The following is a 9,593-nucleotide window of genomic DNA, read 5'->3' as shown; positions in this document are numbered from 1 at the left end:
CCTAAGTTACCATCCAGAAGTTCAAGGCATCTTTGTAGATTTCATTTTATTCTTTTAGCCCTTCTTATTCTCAATCTGTTACCATTTATGTACAGAGATTCTGTAGTGTTCTTTCATTTAGTACCTCTGAGATAATTCTGTGTTTCTAGCTGACCCTCAGCTTAAATTCTGACTTACAAATTTTCATTTCTGTCTTTTCTCCCATATTGAACATAGATTCCAGGGTCCCTTCAACGCTTTTATCATACAGTTGTTAATGTTAAATTAATTAATGATATATATGAAGTAGACACACACACACCACACAAAAGCAAACACACACAAGTGAACACGTACACATATTAATAAATTTACCTTGCAATATATGATTGAGAGTTTTACAAGGAAAGCTCAGAAGATTCCTACCCCCTCTCCTATGTATCTTTCTCTCATTAGAGAACAAATAAGCATCTAAAGAATAATAACAATGTGTCAGAAAAACATACAAACTGCAATAGGACAAAACAGAAGAAAAACAGTCAAAGAAACAGCACAGGAAACACATAGACATAGAGAAACACATGTTCACAACACAGAAATCCTGTAAAAACATACAACCACAAACCATACTATTGTAGCCACACTGAAAGACCATGGTCAAAAGCAAGACTGGGAGAAAGGGATTGATTTGGTTTATGCTTCCACATCTTTTTTCACCATTGATGGAAGTCAAGATAAGAACTCAAACAGGAAAGGCATCTGAGACAGGAGCTGATACAGAGGCTATCAGGTAGTGCTGCTTACTGGGTTTATTTTAATTGCTTGTGTTTTTATAGAACACATGATGACCACAAACCCAGGATTTGGAAGCACCCATGATGTTCTGGGATCACTCCTATCAATCACTAATTATAAAAAGGGCCCACAGTCTTTCCTGCAGCCTGATCTTATACAGGTAGTTTCCCAATGGAGACTCTCTTATCCAGATGACTTTAGTTTGTGTAAAGTTAACATAAAATTAGACATGTCACATAAGATATATACAAAGGGTTTGTAAGACAAAAAGTAAATAAAAATAAAAATAAAGCCTTGGCAAAGCTGTATGAGACAAAGAACCTGCAAAAATTATTATTAAGACCAATTTGTGTTAGGCATTTATGGTTGAGCAAGGGGCCCACCCTTAAGAGTGGTTTATATATCCAGTGAAATATGATTGGAGAAAATTATTTTTCATTTGTAAATGCTATCATTTGGATATTTCTTCTGAATAAGGGATGGGTGGTTATGTACCATTTTCCTCCATGGTGAGTACTAGGACCCCATCTGTCTCAATCCTGTGCAGGTCCTGTGCAGGCTGCCACAGTGTCCATCATTTTATATTGCATTCTGCTGTTTCTTTTGTCCTTGTTTCTTTGGTATACTCCATACCCCCTTGTCCTTGCTGTATTTCCTCCTCCTTTTCCTTAGAGTTCCCTGAGTCTTTAGGGAATGAATTTAATATAGACATCCAATTACAGAGTGGGTATTCTAAGATCTTTCATTCTCTTCACATTACCCAGCTGCAGGTCTCTATATTTGTTTCCATCTACTAAAAAAGGAAGCTTCTCTGATGATGGCCAGGGAAGGCACTGATTCATGAGTATAGCAGTATGGTATTAGGCATCATTTTATTGCTACATTCTTTTAGCATAACAATAGTATTTGGTTTGTTCCTAGGTCTCTATTTTTTCTAGTCTCAGATTCTTGGCCATCCAAGCAGTGTTGAGACATCACATGGAGTTGGCCTTAAATTCATACAGATAGTGGTTTGTTACTCCCCAGCAAGATTTGCGCCACTATTTCAGAGTTTCTTACAGTACTATGAACACTAGTCATTAGGAATGAAGGCTCTAAGTAGGCACCATCTCAACTTTTCATGTTCAATGAGTCTTTGTGTGTGTGTGTCTTTCAATTGATTCTTTGTAAATTTTAGACCATATATCCCAATTCCATTCACCTTTTCCTTCTCACATACTAGCCCTCCATCCTTGCAACCTTAATCACAATGAAGTTGTGGAAATGGTAGTGTGTCACAGTATTCCCACAGTATACCCTTTTGTCCACACTTCTTCACTTGCAAATGTTCATTCCAATGATTCATTGTTCTGGTACAAGTACTTTGGCTTCTGCTTCTCTATCAATACTGGAACCTTACTGGGACTGCTCTCAGATACCCCGTTGTTTTGTGTCAATGAGATCCTGTAGTTTTGGATCTATAGGACTTCATACACTCCAGCAGATTATCAATGGGATAGATGTTGGGGTAGGCCAATTCAAAGCCCTGGATCTGCTCCTAATATGTATCTGACCTAGTCAGCCCACAGACCCTCCCCCCTCTCACACCCTCATGGCCAGCTCATGGACAACCCCAGGAATCAGGACCAGCTCTGCTTTGCTGACCAGGCAACATGCTGGGCCCACTATTCCAAGTGTTGCAGCCAGTATGCAACAGGTCCAGTTCTTCCACCCTCACAAACCCAAAGCCAGCTCTTCTAGCTGCCATAGGTGGTGAAGTACAAGGGAGGGAAGGAGGGATATCTCTCACATGTCCAAGCCACAATCCATCAGAGAAGAAGCAGAACTACCTCTCCCATGCTTACATCTTCAAGCCATCTTACCTGCAACCCTCATATGCAGGGACACTTCTACTATGCTGGACAGGAAAGGTACAGGAAAAATTCTCCCTACTGCTCAGTAGTTGAAGTGGAGAGAAAGCTCTCCCACCTTGATGACATCAGTGCTAGCTCTCCTGTGATCACATCTACCTCCTTGCATGCCTCTGGTTGAAAAGCTATTCCTATTTCTTCTTCCCAGGGTTATTTTCTCCTTCCCAGGAAGTCCCACTTTCCACTTCCTACTCAGCTAATTGGCTATCATATTTGTATTAAAGCCAATCAGAAAAATGCCTTAGGTAGGCAAGGAAGGACAAAGACAATTTCACACAGTGCACCCCAACTTTTGGTGCTTTATAGTATTGCTGGGGTCATTTGTGGCATAGTCTCCCCACCCCAGATTTCAATGGCATACTGATATTCTTCTCAGGCTAGTTCCCTGTCTGGGTCCCATAGCTAGGCTAGTCTGGTGATTCTCTTGAGTTTGTTCCTCACCTAGACCATCCAAATGGTCCTCTATGAGGTTTCTCAGTCTCAGGCTAACTGATCATCTCAGGCTAGCTCCCTTTTCATCCCATGGTACAGATTGGAGGTCTTCTCAGGTTCCTCCTCCCCACCACCACCACCATGGAGTGTTAAGCTACTAGTCATTCAGATATTCACAGGTCAGAATGCTGAGCATCAACATCCCTCTCCATCTTGACCACTTACTGACACAGATGTAACACAGCAGCCACAATTGCTGAGTCTCTATGGACAGAAATGCCTCTATAGGCAGGTGTTATCTTTAACAAAAGAGTCTATCAGTTTGTAGAGTGTAACCAATAGCCTTGGACAAAACTTGATTAGGTGTAATCCATTCCTGAAATTCAAAGTTTCATTTGGTGATGAAAGATGTCCAGTTGGGGTTCTGTTACCACTGTTATTTAATGATTTTATTTAGATTGCCTTAATATATGTGTATATTTTAGGAAGCTCCCATTGTATTAGGTTTCCTGCACCAATACAACTCTAACTGTTTTGAGTGCAAGTCCATCAAGAAAGAATTGGTTTTGTCTGTAATTTCCAGAAATATATTTGGTTGTATATTTCTGGATTTGAACTCCTAAATGTTCCTTGAACGAATTCTTGTTGTAAGGTATTTCAATCATTGATACTTCCAACTTCACTGGGATTTAAGGGTAGAGAGAATTTCTAGAGAAACTCTTGAGGGATTGATGTATAGTGGATGAATAAAATGTTTGGGTAAATGCTCATAAAGTACTACATTTAGATAACAGTATTAATTAATATATATATATATATATTAATTTTGATAATTAAAATTAAATACTTTAAGACTTTTAAAATGTAAAATCCGATAATAGAATCTCTCAGTAATCATGTAGATTCTAGCAATGCAAAATGTACTTGATGGATCATCCCCAAAACCTTACTGGGAAAGTCACTGGACAGAACTATCTGGTACCCTCTGCACTGAATAAGTTAACTGTATTTCAACAAGATGAAATACACAAAATAAGGTAAAAGTAAAAAAAAAAAAAAAAAAAGCAATGATTAGGGTCTACTTATAGATCTCAGATTTGGGGATCATACATATGATGAGTCTTATTCAAACTTGTGCAATTTGTAGGAATAGAATGCAAATCTCCTACCATCTATAGATATCTTTATTCCAAGTTGATAGTACTTTACTGAGAAAATGTTTCTTTTTTCATATTTTACTTTTATGTGTAGGGATATTTTTGACTAAATGCATATCTGTGTGTCACTGTGTGCAGTGCAAACTGAGACCAGAGAAGGGCATCAGATCTCTAAAAACTAGGATTAAGGACAGTCATGAGCTGCCATGTGAGCATTTGGAATTAACCCTGAGTCTTCTAGAAGAGCAGCCACTGCTCTTAAACTCAGAGAATTTCAGCTCCATGTTTTAATTTTTAATTATGTTTTCTAATCAAAGTCTGAAAATCACAATTTAGGGCATTGTAAGATATTGGTTCACTGAATTGGTGCAGGATAATATTTCCTGAGGAGAGCTCAGGCTCTAAAATCAACAATTAATAAATGAGACCTTATGAAACTGCCAAGCTTCTGTAAGGCAAAGGATGCTTTCAATAGGACAAATCAACAGCCTACAGATTGGGAAAGGATCTTCACCAACCCTACGTTTGACTGAAGGTTAATACTCAAACTTTTCAAAGAACTCAAGAAGTTAGACACTAAAAACCCAAATAACCTAATTTTAAAAATGGGGAACAGAAATAAACAGAATTCTCAACAGAGGAATCTCGAACTGAGATGCAAATCAAAATAACTGTAAGGTTCTATTTTATACCCATGAGATGGTTTAAATGTGGTTGGCCCAGAGAGTGGCATTATTAGGAGGTCTGACCTTGTTGTAGTAGATGTGCCCTTGATGGAAGAAATGTATTCTTTTAGGAGTGGGCTTTTGAGACCCTCCTCTTGAGCATGTTGGAGGCAGTCTGCTCCTGGCTTTCTTTGGAGGAAGAGAGAACTCTCAACTCCTCCAGTGCCATGTCTACCTGGACACTGCTGTGCTTTCTGTGATGATAATAATGGACTGACCTCTAAACCTGTAAGCCTTTATAAGAGTTGTCTTTTAAAATAGTTGCCTTGGTCATGATGTCTGTTTACATAAGTAAAACTTGGACTAAGAGAACCCATCAGAATGACTAAAATAAATAAAAACTCAAGAGATAGCACATGCCAGTGAAGATGTGGAGCAAGAGGAATACTTCTTTACAGCTTGAGGGAGTGTAAAATTTTATAACCACTTTGGAAATCAATTTGTTAGTTTCTTAGAAAACTGGGAATAGTTCTACCTCAAGACCAATTTCCTTTAGTTGCTGTTCCACATTTTGTCTCTGTATTTCCTACCTTGAGTATTTTGTTCCCCCTTCTAAGGACTGAAGCATCCACACTTTGGTCTTCCCTCTTCCAGAGACAGCCCTACTTGGAGATCCATCACATATACGGACAACAAACCCAGACATTACAGGGGATGCCAAGAAGTGCTTGCTGACAGGAGCCTGATATAGCTGTCTCCTGTGAGGCTCTGCCAGAACCTGACAAATACAGAGGTGAATACTCACAGCCAACCATTGAACTGAGCACTGGGTCCCCAATGGAGGAGTTAGAAAAAGGGCTGAAGGAACTGAAGGGGTTTGCAACCCCATAGGAAGAACCCCATAGGAAGAACCCCATAGGAAGAATATCAACCAAATAGAACCCCCCCTCCCCCAGAACTCCCAGGAACTAAACCATCAACCAGAGTACACATGGAGTACTCATGGATCCAACCACAAATGTAACAGAAGATAGCCTTGTTGGACATCAATGGGAGGAGAGGCTTTTGGTCCTGTGTAGCCTCCCCCAGACCTGAGTAAGCTGGCTCAGACCTTGCCTTCACTGGGAATGAGATCACCTGGGGTGGAGCCTTCCCACCTAGATGGTTCTATTTTTTGTCACTGGAGCTGTTCTTCTCTGAGACACTGCTACCTGCTGAGAGGTTGAGAGATTACTGAGAGATTCTGGAGACAGCAAGAAACCCAGTGATTGACAGCTTCTTGCCAAACCAGTGTTGTCAGACAGATTGATTACAGGCTGGCAACAGGCATCAAGAGTGGATCAAGATGGGCTTTCCCCCTTTATAAGCACAGACTGCTAGTTAACATTGGGCCATGATCAGAAAATTTGTCTTGGTCTCTACTTCTCTTGCTGTCCTCTCCTTTACAACTCCAGCCTCCCACTCAGGAACCCAGTTAGTGTAGCCACAGGCAGCTACAGTCCTGTGAAGGCTGGATGACCCAGTGTAGGGAAATGCCAGTGCACAGAGGAGGGAATGGATGAGTGGGTGGGGGAGCACCCTCATAGAAGTAAGGGGAGGGAGGATGGGACAGGCGTTTCCAGAGGGGAAACGGAGAAAGGGGATAATATTTGAAATGTAAATAAATAAAATGTCAAATAATAATAATTAAAAAAGACCAAGATATACCACTACTGGTCATATACCCAAAAGATGCTCCATCATCCCACAAAGACACTCATTCAACTATGTTCATAGCAGCTTTATTCATAATAGGCAGAAACTGGACCAAAAAAAGCTAGATTTTCCTCAACTGAAGAAAAAGTGGTACATCTACACAATAGAATACTATTCATCTATTAGAAACAAAAACAATGTGGATTTTTTGGGCAAATGGATGGAACTTGAGAATATTAACCTGAGTGAGGTAGCACAGACCCAAAATGACTTTGAGTTTGTACTTATTCATAAGTAGATATTAGCCATAAAATATAGGTACCATTCTATACTCCACAGACCCAAAACAGTTAAGCAAGGAATCTCACTTAGTTGGGGGGATAAAATAGTCATAAGGGGCAGACAAAGGGGGAGGGTGTTGCAGGGAATATTAAAAATGGACTCTCAGGTCCAGGTCATGCTCCCATGCTCCTGCCACTGCCTACAACTCTCTAGCCACCAGGCCAGCTGATCTCACTTGCTCTTTCGCCCGCCAACTCACCAGCCCTGGGAGACACATGGCTCCCACCAGGACATCTCTCGGATGCCCCCCGCCCCCAGTTCCTCTCACTTTCACACAACACCCCATGCACCTCTGGTTAGCCATTACCTAATTACTGGGTAGAATCAAAACTCTTAATGCTTAATTAGCCAATCAGATTTATGTATCAATAATAACACAATTTACAAAATGCCAATACAATAATTTCAGAGACAAATGATAATGATAAAACTTCAACCCAATTATTCTAACCTGTTGATAACACCACATCAGCCTTCATTCTGGTTCTCTCTCCTCCTGAGACCTCCAAGTCTCTCTCTCTCTCTCTCTATCTCTCTCTCTCTCTCTCTCTCTCCCTTCCCCTGTCCAATCACAAGCCTCCTACTGCCCTAATGTGATTGGACAGAGAAAATCCTTCAACAGGAGGGAAATAGGGGTGATTCAAGATCAGATGTGGGGCAGGGCAGGAGAGATGGTTAGATTGCTATGAAAATGAATGGAGATCTACAACTGATGAGGAAGGATAGGTGGGAGCATCTCTAGAGTGAGACAGAGACCTGTGATAAGGTACGTGACCAAGAATCAATGGGAATGACCTTAGCTGTTACCCTCTACACTGGGGATATTGAACCTGAAGAGGCCATCTTCTGTAGCTAGGTAGGAACCCCAGTATAGTGATAGAGACACCAAACCAACCATAAACCTTCAACCCCAAATTTATCCTGTCCACAAGAAATGCAGGCATGGGGGATGGATCAGAGACTGGGGGAATTGCCAACCAATAACTGGCCCATCTTGTGATTTATGCCATATGCAAGCACCAATCACTAACACTATTAATGATGCTCTGTTATTCTTGCAGATAGGAACATGTCCTCTGAGAGGCTCGACTCAGCAGCTGACTCAGAAAGATGCAGACACCCACGACCAAACAGTGGATAAAGCTTGGAGACTCTTATGGAAGAATAGGAGGAAGGACTGCAGATCCCGAAGGGGATGGGAACTCCACAGGAAGACCAACAGAGTTAATTAACCTGGATCCTTGTGGCTCTCAGAGTCTGAACCACCAACCAAAGAACATACAGGACCTGGACATAGGCCTCCAGGCATATGTGTAGCATATGTGCTGGTTGGTCTTCATGAGGGTCCCAAACAACTGGAGCAGGAGCTATTCCAATAGCCTGCATGTGGGATATTTTCTTCTATCTGGGCTGCCTTATCTGGCCTGAGTGGGAGAAAAAGAGCCTAGCTTCCCAGAGACTTGAAGTGTGTGTGTGTGTGTGTGTGTGTGTGTGTGTGTGTGTGTAGGGGGGATATCTAAGGAGATCCACTCCAGCTCAGAGGAGAAAGATTATGGGAGCGGGTGACCTGGAGGGGTCAGTGAGTGGGATGTCAAAAGCAAAACAAACAAAAACTAAGTTATTTGATTGCTATTCAACACATCTTTCATTTACCTGCTTCACAGATTCACTACAAGAATTGAAAGTTACAAGATGTCTGATTATCTTATATATGTTTTAAAAAGTTTTTATTTTTATATCATTATTAGTTTGGAATGAGGATAGAACCAGGTATATCCTCAGTAGTATTTCTATCATTGTTTACATAGATTAATACTTTTATCTATTTATTATACCTTATATATGCTGCCAGTTTCAGCAGGTTCAGAGACTCAGCTCCATGGTGTCACTACCACCAGCCTAGATAGTTCTCTCTCTTTTTAGGGAGCTACTCTCAGGCAAAACCAGGACCTTGTTACCACATAAAAGAATGTCATTATCAGTTGAGATGAAGCAGCATTGAAGTTTATGAAAAGACATTTTTAACACATATCTTAAGCACAGGGCTTAATACAAAGAGATGCTTCAGGAGAGAATAGGACACATCCAAGTGTGACTGTGTGCTTCTCAAGGGAGAGTTGCCCTTAGTTATCTTTACAATAGGCATATAGAGAAGTTTCTTAGGTCTCGAGTTCCTTCTCTAATAGTAGCTAAGAGCCCCTTGTCCTTTTCAACAGTGCTCAAATAGTGTATTTTATAAGGGTAAAGTGTTCTGAAGAGGTTGTCAAAATTGATATAAAGGTAGAGAAGTGTCAAAATGGATGGTTGCAAGTCATTCTTGGACTAGGTCAGTACAGATGGCTTTAGGAATCTCAGTAGAGTGGTAGAACTCAATATTTCATGTCATTCTGGCCTCAAGTGGGTACAAATGGCTTTAGGAAGTGGCATATAGTCCCCGTAGGCAACTCTTCCTATCAGTCATCTTTGATGTTTCCTGAATCTATGACTGTCTGAATGAAAATCAAGCCAAAGCCTCATGGTCCCATAGTTTTCTATATTTTATCCTGCCTCACATACTGTTTTAGATGTCATTGAAAAATACAAAGATGGATAAAAATAAACTTGTTATCAGGAAGGTC

At 40.7% G+C, this 9,593-nt stretch overlaps 1 non-coding gene across 1 annotated transcript; it reads right to left on the bottom strand.

The window, feature by feature from the left end:
* Nucleotides 1–3,261: 3,261 nt before the first annotated feature.
* On the bottom strand, nt 3,262–3,391 carry LOC115031020 (small nucleolar RNA SNORA17). Its single transcript, XR_003836609.1, has one exon. It is a non-coding gene; the product is annotated as a small nucleolar RNA SNORA17 (small nucleolar RNA).
* Nucleotides 3,392–9,593: the final 6,202 nt, after the last annotated feature.

The sequence above is a fragment of the Mus caroli genome, unplaced genomic scaffold (genome assembly GCF_978045245.1).
Source record: "Mus caroli unplaced genomic scaffold, Mus_caroli_1 scaffold_6, whole genome shotgun sequence".
In the NCBI taxonomy this organism is placed as follows: Eukaryota; Metazoa; Chordata; class Mammalia; order Rodentia; family Muridae; genus Mus; species Mus caroli.
The sequence above is the reverse complement of the archived record's forward strand: the minus strand, read 5'-3'. Positions and strand labels throughout refer to the sequence as shown.